Below are 14,702 nucleotides of genomic sequence, written 5' to 3' on the forward strand. Positions count from 1 at the left end.
ATCACCCCATTACAAGGTCAGTTTCTGTAATAGCTGTTCTTCAAGTATCTTTTTGGTCAAGAACTTGGTGGTGGATTGAGTATCAATTTAATATAGTTGAACTGAACTCTAATATTTGTTCAACTAAAATATTAGGTTGGCTTTGGATGCTTGAGCCTGATGATTCTGAAAGGGATGATTCTGCAATGTGAACCAAATTTCCAGCATCCTGATTTGCTTCAAAGGTGACAGACAGATCCTTCAGGAAATGAAAATGCTGTGTCTTCTCTCCTGACTACTATTATTATTATTATCATCATCATCATCATTACTGTTATTAATTGCTCTTGTATCTGTCTTCTTGGTCAGATGGTCTGTTAGAGGCAGGGATCTTCTCACTGTGTTAAACCTCTGGTTAATGGCCTAGGACTTCATCCCTGTTTACAGATATTTCTAACAGGAACTGAGATCAAAGATGAAGTTAATGGAAGAAATAACAATGAAAGATGAGAACTAGTGCTCTTTTAGGAGGGACCAGATTCTGCCCTTGTAGAGCTTTGTCTGATAGGTATTTTTCCATCTCTGGTGACTGTAAACCAGATCCAATGATCTTTATATTGACCAGCTTTGTGTTTAAAATTATGTCAATAAGACTGCGTTTAATTTGGGCACATTTTTAACACACTGCTCTTTCACTTCTGAAAAGTCCATTTTACCTAGCAAGAGCCATGTAATACTGCCTCTTAAAATACTGTGCCTGGGCATCCTTACTGCCATGAACCAAGGGTACTGGCTTTTTTGTGGTTGTGGAATTAGTCTGAACGTTGCATTACCTTCTGGGTTCTTGCAAATAGAAGAATGTAGGTCGAGACAGGAAAATAATTTCTCAGAAGAACCAACTACACATGGCTCCAAAAGCCTCTTGAAACTTTACAAACTAGGCAGCTCCAAGAGTGGGCTTCAGCTTTCCATTTATACAGGAGCAAATTTAACAATATATATATATAACATAAACATGACCAAGATACTATAACTGATTTGGGTGGTTCTGTTTTTATGTTGTTTTATTTTTAAGCTCAGTGGGAGCTGCCATGGTTTAAATTAAACCAAACACTTCCACATAATTGAAGAGGAATTTACAGAAGATGAAGACACTTTTCATGCCAAATGTTGTGCACGTACAGAATGAGAACCAACAATTACATTTAATTTCTCAGCCCTTGTTCTGTACCTGAGAAGCAGCAATGTGCCTCCTTAGCACAACAAATGCATGGGGGAAGGGGTTTTGTAGGGGGGGAGTTACACTTTTTTTTCAATGCTGTCAGAACCTGAAGGTTGTGAAATGCTCCGGATTTCTTTTACATGCGTTTGTCCAGGCTGGCAGGAAAGTCTGCAGGCTGGGACAGCAAAGGGCCCGGCAGCATCCGAGAGCTTGAAGTGCAAGTTGTGGCAGACAAAAGCAGCGCCTGTTGCATTCCACCTGTTATCTCCGCAGTCAGCAGCGCTGCCTGCCCCCTCCAGCTGCCGGCAAGTCCTGGCAGCGCCGAGATAGCATTTGGTTCAGGATCTGCTCCTGCCAGGTTATCGACAGAGCGAGGAAAACGAATACCTGGAGGGAGCAAGGCTAGGCTTTCTTTAGTTTGCTTATTTTATGGGCCAAGTCTCGCCTGGTACGATGGAAGTCCCGCCGTCAGTGCTTTCAGCAGCTTTTACAGGATGTCATTTTGGGACGCGAAAGGAGGTTTGAGGAACACTTTGCAGTGATGGTGGCTGACCTACTGCATTTCTGGTTACGATTAACAGCACATTCTCACCCACTCTCTCTGATTCTCCTTGTTCACAGGCCCGGGGGCAACCGGAATATCTTTTGTCCCACACTCCTTCATCACCACGGCAACAAATGGGCAAATATTACAGTGTTTTCGGTTTTTTAATTTGCAAGTAGAACGGTGAGTTTTCAAGACCACACACACAGACACACAGCACGTGTAGCTCAAACTCGGGGATTAGCACATTAAAACCATGGGTTTAACCAGTAACTTGGGCTGTGGCCTGGCTCCTGGCCAATGCCCACTGGAAAAGGTCCGCAGAAAGTCACGCCGCAGTGGTGACAACACAGGAACGTGGGCCATGTCCGACGCCGGCCTGTGGTTGTTGTCCCCGGCAATTACAGGGAGGCTGAGGTCCTCCCCAGGACCACCCTGAGCCCATCCTAATTGTGCCACTAGTGGAAACAAAAGTCAGCTCTTGTGCAGGGGTTTAAAAGCTGAACTTGCACCTCAAGGGGACACTGCAGCCCAGAGCCTGCGGGGACACCAGTCACTGATCCCTGTGGCCTGGGAATCAAAACCACCATCCGCTTTAATAATAATTGTCCCCAAATGAAGGGGCAAAAGGAGTAACACCAGGAGTTCATCCCCCACTGGGAATCTAAAGGGGGGGGGGGGGGGTTCACCTCTTCCTCTGTGCCCACTGAAACCCCTGTGTCACCAGAACCCCAGTGGGCAATGCTCATCCAGGCAGCAGCTAATTACAGCACTGGGGCTGAAGGCACACGCGGAGTTCCAGTTTCTGGTTTGGAGTCTGGGAAGAGATTCCTGCCAGCTACAGCTGCTGGAAGGCACCATGTCTTGGCATGGCCATTGGGCTGATGGATCATCTGGCACCCGACCCCAGGGAGCTCCAAGGCTCTCATACGCAGCCTCTGGATCCAGAAGCTTGCCCGAAGCACCGAGTCTTTCCCTAAACCGCGGTTCCTTAAGCACCCTGCAACATCTGTATCACTTGGGTATTTCATGGGAAAGTTTTCTTTTTTTTTTTGGTTACGTGTAGCTGCTTGCACACGGCTTTTTTTTCCCCATGTATCTAGACCATCTATTCTTTTCAAGTGACAGATACTAAAAGTAGTAAGCTGTAAAAACATGTACCACCAGAGCTATAAAGAAAATCTCTTGGGAGATGGTAAAACAAACCCAGTCCCAAACACCCTCCCCTGGCCCACGTTGCCAAACCACCTCCTTTTCTACCGCCCTGCCAACAACTCAATTCTTCCACAATACCTACAGGGAGGGAGGTGGTAGCAGATTAAAAAGCCAGGTTCCTCCCTCGCTGAGGTTTCCCAGCACGTATTGCCGGCCTGGGGAATACGGGGGAAGGGCAGAGGAAAGGCTGGCTCTGCCCTGCGTAGGGCCGAGCAAGTTTCCAGCTGTATAAAATATATTAAGTCCCAATGGCGCTAGAGCCGGTGTTGAAAGATTTCAGCAAGGCCAGCCCTTGACCTTTCGCAGACAATAGCCCCGGCCCTAATTGGCAAGTGCTCATTGTGCGGCTTCAGCTGTGCTGAGCAGGCGGGCTTCATGCTCATTCCCCCGTGCGCCCAGGTCTGCGGCTGGGGCGGGAAGCGGCCAAGGTTTGGGCATTCCTGATTGTTCTATAATGCCACCTGCTGACTCGAGGGCGACGGCAACCAGTGTATCAAAAGTCCTTTCACGGAGCCCTGCTTTTAACTTTAGTGCTATTTATATTAATGGGATCATTCAATGCACTTCACTCATGTCCTGATTTAGAGTCCGAGGACAGCCCCGAGTTGCAAATCCTGAGTGAGCACCGTAAGATATATTGGACACTAACTATACTGGCTTTTTGTGCTTCAGCTGGCTCGCAACTACGAAGTATAATGAGGAGGTGGTTGAAAAGGTCCTGAAACTCAAAATATTAACATGTCTGTTTATACCACACTGTGCTTGTTTGTGACTGAAGCAAGCACAAGCATCTGTGTGCCAGCGCTATAATGTGTCTTCACCAAGTGGCCAAGGTGGTAGGAGGGGGCAGACACAAGGGGCTCTTTTGTCTGGGAAGCACAGACCTTGCTCCAGCTACAGGCACCCACAGCAATTCATGCAAGGATACGTAGATTAAGGAGGCTCCCAACCAGAGAAAGGCTCTGTACCATCTACTTTTGCAAAGCCTGGGAAAGTGCAAACAGACCTGGGAGTGGATGATACACTGCTAATTTAATCCTTTAGCAAATTGAAAAATCATGGCCCTTTTATCTGACAAAATTTGCACTTCCTGAACTCATCCAATTATGCCAATGAGTCCTTGTTCTTCACTTCCCTGTCTAGACCAAAACTGAGTTTTCACCTCCATCTCTGGGTGAACCCTTTTACTGAAAGATCATCTCCATTGTAAGGCATTCCCAGCCCACTTCAGCTACTCGTACTGCTCTGCTTGTGCTCTGCTTGTCCCCTCACATCCATTCTGGTTCTCTTTCCCTAAGGTCTGGCTCTGCTTTTGCTCCTGGCACCAGTAACTGTTCATCCAGGTCTCTACCAGCACCTGCAGCAAATCTTTGTGTCTTTCTTATGAGCTCCCAGCTGATGCTCAGGGTACAATTTTTGGAGGGCTCCTGACATGGGCAGCTTGGTGCTCTCCAGCACAGCAAAACGGGCACTGCAAGGCCTTTGCACCGCTCTCCTTCTTCTGGCACCTTTATGGGGTCTAATTTTTTGTGCTGGCCTCCCACACACTTCATAAGAGACACACATTCAAGCAGGCTTTGTGCCCAGAACGTAATTAAGCATCCAACTGTCCGATCTGTGTGGCCAAATCCTCTGTTCCCGGGGCTTCTCAGGTGCAGGTTCACACTGGTTCATCAGGTTTCCATAGGAGGGAGGAAATGTAATTTAGCTCTTTCAGTCTTAGTCATTGAAAATAAAAGGCGAATAAGTGAAGCTTGTCTCTGGCTATAGGAATGGCAAACAAACCAGCCATGATTCTTTATCTTAAAGTGAAATTTGCAAGTGAACAAGGCATTATAATTGATGCAGATTTAAAGATTTAAAGTGAGGCTATTCTGTGTTTCTTTTGAATGACAAACCTTATCTCACTTTTCCCATCCCCTCCCTTTTTCTTCCCTTGCACAGCAAAATGCTTAACAATAATTTCTTCAGGCCCAGTTCTCAGAACTGCCATTCCCTACAACTTCAGCAGTTTTTTTGAGCAGCTGAAGGTGTTTAACAAGCCTGAAAAAATCCCTCCATCAAACCTCTCTTTCATCACAAGCCGACCACAGAAATGTCACACTACCTGTGATGAGCAGTTTCGATGTGTGCTCTGGGTCAGTCTGTACTACTGGCAAAAACATTACATGTGATGAAAACAACTCAAAATCACAACACAGAAAATTACTATCATCTCTACTGGAGAGAGATCAGGTGTGTTTAATTCCAGAACCAAATCAAACTTAAGCTCTGGACTATTAACTGTGCAGCCTGCTAAACTGGCAGTGCCTTTCATCATAAAGCTATGGCCTATGCCCATCAGTACATTCCCAGAGAATGTCTGGCTTGGCTTGGGGAATAGCAGGCATTCCTAAAAGGCAGTATGGATAGTACAGAGCCAGCTCTGGCTCCCCCCATGCTCCTTCAGCACTATCTGAGCTGGCTTTGCATCCTCAGGAATCTCTGGCCCCTCCTTTTGCTGCACACCAGGGCTCACCAAACACACACACCTGCAGTTTCATACTGTGAAGAGCCATCTGGATGGGATACAGTGCAGCACAGGTAATGATTTTTGGACACCTTTTGTCTTAGGCCTAAAGGTCACACATGAGCCCAGAGGAAACCACAGCTCCATAGACCTTCTGTACATAACTGGCTCTGCCACTTTTCTTTGGGGCTGAAAATAACATCTGCTCTGTTGTATTTGGCAACACAGCTGTCACCACAGAAAGGAACATTTTCACGTCCTAAGGCTTACCAGGGGGCAAAGTCTTAAACTATAAGCTCTGTTATGATTTTGAATCTGAAACACTAAAAAGCAGTGTAGGACTTGTCTCTTCTGTTTGTTGAGACAGAGAGAAGAGGGAGGTTAAAAGATGGATAGGAATGGCTGATGGCACAAAAGTAGTCTTGGATGAACAGAAAAGTAAAAAAAAAAAAATTATAACTGCTACTTTATAGCTGCTGCTAAATGACAGAGCCATTAGCATACTGATGTGTGATTACTGTGTGAGGGATGTTCCTCATGCATCCAGAGATGGATCCATGTAGAAATGGATTGTAACTTTTATCTCTGTCACCCCAGTTCCTTTGCATACATTTGGGCACTGCATTGCCTTTGCCCCTCAGCTGTAACCAAGCAAGGAAAAACAAAGTGTGTAAACAAATAAAACTGCTAAAACACTCGGACTTCAGTCAAAGCAAGAGACCACAGGAACTCTAGGTCTTCCCGTTTTGATTTACATTTTCCAGTAACTGCAGAGGAAAATGAGATCTCATGTGACTGAAAGCAGCACTGGCCACTGGAATGTTTGACTGCACAGAGAGACAGATGAGCCTTTGATTAGCTCAGGTTTGAAGGAGGTGCACAAAGAGGGAAACAACAAATTGGAGAACAAATGGAAGCTAACTACACCTTGGCAAACTGAGCTCTAGAGGGGTTTTCTTGTAACTTGGAATTACTGAAGTTTCTCTGAAAATGCTCTGTTGTGTATAATAAACGGACAATTTCACTAACTGAGAGGGTCAACCTTACTAGGTTATATACCTTAAGAGTAAGAGAAAGGCCCAAATCACAAGATTTAGAACAATCCATCTAGGAAAAGTCTTCGGTTTTGGTCAGTGCATTCAGTGAAAAACAATTCCTATTGCACAAGAGCAGGAGGAGGTGGAAGTGAAAAAGAGTCAAGGAGGAAAGCATGTTTCCCATTTTTAAAAAGGCTGTCAGCCTCTGCAAGGATACCCAGGAGCTGCATCCAGCACCTCACTGTTTGTCCAGCTTGCAGTTTTCCAAATGACTGTCATCTTCCTCTTTGCTCTGCCCTCCATGGCTGTTGGAAGCCCATTCTGTCTCATTTTTTCTGCCCTCTTAAATGTCCATACTGCCCTGCCCTCTCCTTTACCCAGAATTATCACCAACAGGTCTTTTCTCCACTCTACATCCTCAATACTGGCAAGTAAACCAAATAAACCAAGTGCAGCATCCTTACTGTCAGAAGCTCTGAAACACCAGGCCTGGGAGACTGAAGTGTATTGGACAGTTATACAACAGAAACAAAGAAAATAAATACCAGACTGTAAAGATTTTAAGTAATTCCTACATAAAAACTTAATTTTTTAACACTTCTCTACAGACACTTCTGCACAGCTGTTTAGTATTAGTTGTTAAACTGTGTGATACAAAAATGCAAAGATAAATTTGCTTTAGTGAGCAGATCTCTTCTGAGTAAATCAGAAGGTTGTAGGTTTAATAGTCAGTTTTTAATTAAATTTTCTATTTTATTTGTTATATATTTATTATGTTTTCAGTGCTTGAAATGAGAGCGAGAGAGAACATGAAAAAAATCTGGTTTGGGTCTTTATCTGAAGAACCAAAAGTCTGAAAACACACTTTGAACTAACATTTGTAAAAGTTCTGCCCAATCTTTCAGCTGCTAAGATTAGTAATACAGATGAAAGCAATACTGATGTTTTTATTCCAGTTTGAAAATAAAGGCTGGATGAGGACTCCCATTAGAGACCACAACTAGGCATGTATTATTTGCAGCAAACACTAGATGAGACATTTTCCTGATAAAAGGGGAAGAACCAGTACAGGACAGCCTGCTCACTGGTCAGGTTTAGAGCACTCTCAAGCCTTTGCACTCTGGTAATCTTCCCAACTCGACTCCAGATGTTAAGGCTGGCTGGCTGGAGGGCGGAAGGGAAGATATGGAGAAGAAAACGCACAAGATATCCAAGATTAGAAGTTATGCAGTCTCAGGCATTCATAAAAGATGGGAGCTTGCCAGCTCCTCCACATACGGGATGGAGTTTGGAAGTGGGATACAGCTGCTCCTCCTGTGCTGCCTCCCAGGCCATGGAATTTGTGCCAGTGGCCCACCACAGCCAGAGATGGAGAAAGACCCTCAATGCAGAAACCCAGCTAGATGATGGAATTAGAGAACAGATAGAGGATAATGTCATCCAAGAGAATCATCCCTGACCACCAGACTACATCTGACCCCTGACTATGACAGCTGGGCTCCTGTTACACCCACTGGGATGATGTCAACCATCTTCTTGGGGAAGCACTGATGTGTAAAACCCACGTGTGACTGTCACACTGTCACATTCATTGCAGCAAGAGTTTCCTGAATCCCCCTGTGTGACTGGTCGGGTTTTACATTTCCCCAGACACCTCCAGAAGGACCATGGACCTTTGTCCAGCTGCAGTCCTGTATCCCAGCTCATTTCACAGGCAGCTCAGGCTGTTACTGTCTGCAACCCCGGGATGCTGAAATCCTGCACCACACACTGCCCTTTGATGTGGCATTGGCAAAGGGAGGATGTTCCCCTCCAGCAATGTGCCCAGTGAAATCATGCAGTGAAATGCCGAGTCCAGGCAGGGTCAGGACCGATTCCAGGGCTTTTGTGCTGCCTCCTCTTCACTTTTCCCTTCCTGTAGCAATTATTGCTCATCAGCACAGATTAACAATTGCACAAGCAAACCCTCAGAACAAATGAAATCAGGGCTGAGGGCCAATCTTAGTGGAGCTCTGCCACTGACTTTAAATGGGATTGGGATTTAGCCCTGCAGCCTTTCCCCGTGTTTCCTCTTTTTACCCATTCATGTGCTGCACATGTTTAGCTCTCTGGCAGCTCCTCTGGCTTTGTTTGGGATGAGGCACTCACAGGTACAAGCTCCAAAAGTTGCACCCATAACCTTCTGGCATTCTTCTCCACCCACTCCCTGGCCCTGGCTTTTTGCTAAGAGTTGTTCCAGCCATTTTATGATATCTTTTAAAAGGAAGGAGAATAAACGCAAAAATAGCTCTCAATCCATTCATACAGATTTCTGCTGGGCTGTGAATAATTTAAAGGTCTTCTCACCTCATCTCTTGTTTATCTCGTAGCCTCAGGCCTCATCTACATGAAAGAGTTGCACCCATTCAAGTAGATGTTAATTTAAACCAATTCATTAAACTAACACAAACCCCGGAGGAGCAGAGGGAGGGATGCTCCCGTGTTAAACCCAGGCTTCTATCGGTTTGCTTTAATCTGGTGAGAAACGAAACCAAAGTAAGGAGTGCCCATGGACAGGTTTGCTCCGGTTTTACAGAACACATGGAACAGAGCAATGCAAATCATGCCAGGGAGTTCTCACTGGCCAGGCTCTGCTGCTCACTCCCTGCAGGGACAAGCTCAGACATTCAGCAGAGATTGGAACCACCAAAAAAATCGTCATGAGCCTCTAGAATATACCCAGGGCCATGAGCCTTGAGCTGAGCTGTGTTATGGAGTGTCACACCTCTCACCCACCCTATAGGTTCTTTTGCAGGTCTACATATTTTGGCCAGTGTCCATGCAGGTGGTAATAAAACCACACCAGTGTTTTCATTCCATGTTTTACAGGGGCTATATAAGAAGCCAGGTAAAGTGTAGGTCACCTGAAAAAACTGCAATGTCAGTGGGAGCCAAAGAATGAAAGAATTGCAAGGAACACCATCCCAAAATCACACAGAAAATCACTGTTCAATGGAAACAAGCCCAAAAATAAAAGAGGGGAGGGATGGGACTGGAACATTTTTGCTTCACAGTTCTGCCCTCTTTTCAGCGAGTGGAAAGGACTAAATCACCTGTTGTCAGTGTTGAATGAGGACTACAAAGAGCATGAAGCCAGACTCTGTTGTCAGTGTTGAATGAGGACTACAAAGAACACACGAAGCCAGACTCCTCTCACATGTGCCTAGGGGGAGGATGGGAGACAGCAGATCCAATCTCCATTAGCAAAATTTCAATCAATATTAAGTTAATGATGAGAGCAATTAAACCAGAGGAGGCCAGAGAGATGGTGGTATCTCCATCCATGGAGATAATCAAAGCTAAACCATACAGAGACACTGAACAATCTGATCTAACGTAGAAGCTACCTGTCTTCTCAGTAGAGTGAAGGTTTGATCTGGTGGCTTTAAGTCCCTGTCAATTTATTCCAATTTATTCAAGTAAAATACAGCAGAAATTTCTTTTCCAAAGCCTGATGTTCCAAAGTCACACAGCTGGTAAATTCACTTGGCTATTACCCAGTTGTTCACTCTTCCTGAAGAGAGAAGGCAAAAAGAAAATATTAAGAGACCTGTGTGTCTGTAAAATGGTGCCAGTTGGTGCAGTACAGTTCCATGAGGCAACACAGAAGATTTTCCATCAGGAAAATGCAAGTGGAACACTGGAAACCTACAGAAAGCTTCTTAGCATCCACCTCCTTGCTGAGTGGACACTCCTAGGCTTGGGAAGTTACTGGAAGTTGCTGGGGATGCTTATGTCATTTGGCTTTCCCCTGCATTGGTAAGCACTGGGTGTAGGTGGCTGCTGGCTGGTTCTGGCACTTCAAAGCTGCACCTGTAGCACCACACCATGGTACCTACACTTCTAGTAGCAGCCACAGCTCCTAAATCTCCATCACTGCGAGTGCTCAAGGCAGGAAGAGGCAGTCACTGTTAATATGGGCAAAACCCCTTAGACCTTGTAGGGGCAGCACAAATACAACAAAATCCTCATTATTTCAGTGAAAAGAAATGATTTTTGCAAAAGGTATATAGATTTTACCAATACATGAATATTTTTTGATTTGTTTTGGTATATATATACATATTCTAGGAAAAACATTTGTGTTGTGTTACATGAATTTTTCATCATACTGGAGAAATCCTACAAGATCTGTTTTTATATTACTATGGCTCTTTTCATCCAAGGATCTTTTATCAATTATCATGCCTCAGCTTTCATGGGTTCAAAGATATGAAAAATAAATTTCCAGGAGGAAGGCACGCCAAGGGCCACAAAACACAAAAGCATGATGTCTAACTCAGGAAGCCTTTAAGCCGTGGAGAGCCGCAAAGTGGGTTGGTGTACCAGAGAAATCTCAGCACGTAGTGCTGTCCTTGTTTTCTGTTCCAGCACCCAGCACAGACAGGACACTGGCTATGTGCTTCCTTCATGTTCTCAGCCTGATCCTCACATCTCTGGTCCACGTGATGGTGTGTGCTCCCTTGGTCTCACTCATCTGCTTCCCCTAGGAATTGACTCCTGGGCTTTGCCCGTGCTACAGGACCTTGCCCTGGCACAGACTGAGGGTGCAGCTCCCTTTGTCCCCACCCCTCCCTCATACCGACCCTTTGTGTGCTCATTCAGATCCCTTCGACATGCAAACGCCTCTTTTATTCCCTGTGCGCTTTTCTGCCTGCTCAGCCAGGTGATTCCCTGTGTGCCAGAGCTGGCCCGCAGGACAGGGAGGGAGAGCACAGCTGGAAGCAGACAGAAGAGGAGTGAGACTTTCCCTCCCCATGCCCTGCTGTTCTCTCTGCTTCTGCAATAACACAACTGCCTTTGGGCACAGCTCCACCAGTCCCAGAGATCTCTGGTACCTCTCCAGTGCAGTCTCTCAGCCTCCTGCTCCCCCGTTTTTGCTCTGGATCTTTTTGTGACCTTCACTGAGCTGAACCAACTGGCTGATGCACCAGTTATTTGGCCTAAAGAGGAGTCTGACAACTACAAGTGATGGTGCAAAAACAGCAGGCCCATGTGGTTGTCTTGAGGTCTCTCCCAGCCTTAAATGATGTTGGGCATTACTTAGACCTTGTTGCAGCTGTTGAATTTGACTCACCTCTTCCACCCCACTCCCCAAAACAGATGCGGTTGTAAATTATAGCCAGATTAGAAGGAGCAGTGAAGACCATAAGAACGCAAAAGCAAGTAACAGGTTGTAAATTCTTTTGGGTTGACTTATGTACAATTTTCAAGTGGCTCTGGCCTTCAGCACAGCACAGTCCTGGGTGTCTGTGCAGCATGGACAGAGGAGTCTGCTCTGCTGCACTTTGACAATCCAAGATAACTGTGAAGGATGAAGGAGCAAATGCCCATAGATCTTACAGAGTTTCCCAGGAGGTGCATCACAGCCATCCTCACATTGTCCCTGGATGTTCATAGGAGATGCTAAGGTTAATCAAATGTAGATGCAAGAATTCAAATCTCAGCCTCCCCGATGGGCCAGGAGGCTGCCTGGTGAAGCCCTGTGTTCAGAAACCATGCTCAGTAAGTCCACCAGAAAAGCAGCCCAGCACAATTAACACACTGCTATAGCCTAGAATGAGAAGTCAGACAGAGGCAGAAAACCTGGCATAACACCACTTGAATTACTTCTGTGTCACAGGTGGAGTTTGTGGCCTTTCCAAACACCTAATCCATCTGAAGCCAGCAGAAGGTTTCCATTTACTGCAGATCTCATGTCAGAGCCGTCATCTAAAAAACATTGGGATGCAAGTGTCTTTCAGTTCTTGAAGTCTGTAGAACTTGCTGCCTTGGTCAATTTGTATGGATGTTAAGCTGATTTCTAGTCTATGATGTCTAGGCATAGTTAAGGAGAGAGAGTGCTTAGAGAAGGAATCCTAATAAAAATAATTTTTAAAATATAAAAGTTATTCTCCTATTGCCAGGAAAATCATAGTTTTTCGTAGTCCATTGGTCTGAAGAGCAGTTTTTATTTTCTGAGAAAGTACTGCAGGGAGTTGACAGAGGCTTTAAGAAATGATACTGAAACAGGTAGTGTAGTTGTCACTGAGCTTGTCTTTTGTTTGATTAAAGATCAGAACTCAGGCGGTGGTAAGCTTTGCATGGCAAAGAGACATTTCAGATTTTTAGTCACAAGAGACCCCTCTGTAATTCATGTCTGCTCCATTAAATATACCTACCCCAATACAATTTATTAAATCCTTGGACACAGAGGATAAAATATATTTCATTTGTATTTAATATATGGCGCAGCTATTGCATACTCACAGCTGTAAAATAAAGAAAATAAGCGAGAATATAAAAAGTTTCTTCTAGTCACATGCTGACAAAACAAGAACCTGTATCTCATCTTGTTTGGACAGCAGGGGAAAGATGAGAGGGGGGCAGCCAGAGCAGCTGCAAATAACTATGTCTGTTTCAAATTCAGAACCAATCATCTTCTTGGTGTAATTTCTGACAAATAATTTTCTTGTCCAACAATTTTTAGGTTGATCCTGCAGTACTGCTGGGATAGTCAGCCTGACATTGCAGATAACAGAATTGTGATCATAAACCTTAAGATTAAAGTACATTCACCATGGTTGAGTGACCACTAGCATTTTGAGGGAATAAGAATATTTTTCCCTGGAAAAGATGATGGCACAAAGGGCATATATGCAGAAACTGAAGCCTCGAAAATACAGAACAATGCATCATTTTTATTTGAATTCACCATGCACTCCTTATCATTTCACCCACATTCTGCCCACTAATCAAGGGGAAGAGGCTTGGCTGGTGCAACTGGCTCTGGCTAGATCTATTTGTGGCTGCTGCTATTGCAGCAACAGCAAAAGTGTTTTTTTTATAGAAGAATCTTGGCTGTCTCATAGAACCTAAGTGACTTATTCTGTGAAAAATTATTTTTATCTACAGAGTGAAAGAACCTTTACACCAGACTGGTGTTGTGTGGGGCTATTCCAGTCGTGCACATGTAAGTGATGAAGGGAAATACACTTCATTATTTGGCTCTGCTTCGTACAATTCTGCCTTTTCTGCACGGAAGAGGAGAAATCAGGTATTTTAGTAATATTAATATTACAGAACTATGGAGCTGAGATTTTTTGCCATTTAAAGATAATTTGTCTTCTGCAAGCAAAATTCGATAAAAGTACAAAAAACCACGAAGTTGTTTATCAGTATAAAACACTCAGCTGATGAGATACGCTAATCCACAGACAAACCCTGGGAAAAGGCCCAGCCAACTCCTATTTAAGCCACCACCTTACTCCACAGCTTTTATATGTCAAATCCCTGACAATACCTACAATTTGAGCCAATTCCACAGCTAACCACAGCCCTGCATATCCATGGTGATCAAACAAATGCTCACCTTCCAAAATGTGAGGAATTTGACATTAATAAAAGCATGTTGCTCCCTGCTAGGCAATGCATGAGCTGGCCAGATGAACACATTATATCACTTGCAAACTGGAAGCATCACAGGGCGAGTGTGTTAACTGGGATACTGCTGTAAGAAGGGGAAGGGGATGTCTGGATTTACTTTCTTCCCCAAGGACCTTTCCAGCAGCCAGCCTCTTCTCCAATGCACATAATTCTCTTTTACTAGAAACACCTGGTAGCTCTTGTAATTCCTGTCCTCATGTTGCAGAGTGCTCTCCTGTCTCGTATCACTGTCCTCAGGCCACACAAGACATCCTCTTTAAGAGAATACAGAGCTAAGAACCAGAAGAGGTGGAAGCAGATGAGTCCCCAAAAGCCAGAGCAAGGCTATAAGCTGTGCTGAAGCCTCAGCCAACAGGGGTCAAACAAGGAGTCCCGTTTGCTTCCATTTCCCCTGGACTGCAGGCTGCTGGTAAAGCAAACAGACCTCTACAAACAAAGCGCTGCTGCTGCACAGGATGCCCAAGTTTTTCTGGAAAAAGTTGGTTAAGTCAATGAGTTAACAATTCATTCTGATTGCAAGAACAGTGACCTGAAGTATAACAAAAGCTTCTTACCTTCCTCTCTGCAATTGCAAAGCTCATGCACCAGGACCCTCATACCCTTGCTGCGTGGTTTATATATTCTGTGCTCGTGGGAGTGAGTGCTCAGGGATTTGGGAGGGGAGGGGGAAAGGGGGAAGAGTCCAAACAAAACATTTAAATTTAATTCCTTTGATGGTGCAGCTGTGAGAGG

Source organism: Cinclus cinclus, chromosome 5 (genome assembly GCF_963662255.1).
Source record: "Cinclus cinclus chromosome 5, bCinCin1.1, whole genome shotgun sequence".
Taxonomy (NCBI): Eukaryota; Metazoa; Chordata; class Aves; order Passeriformes; family Cinclidae; genus Cinclus; species Cinclus cinclus.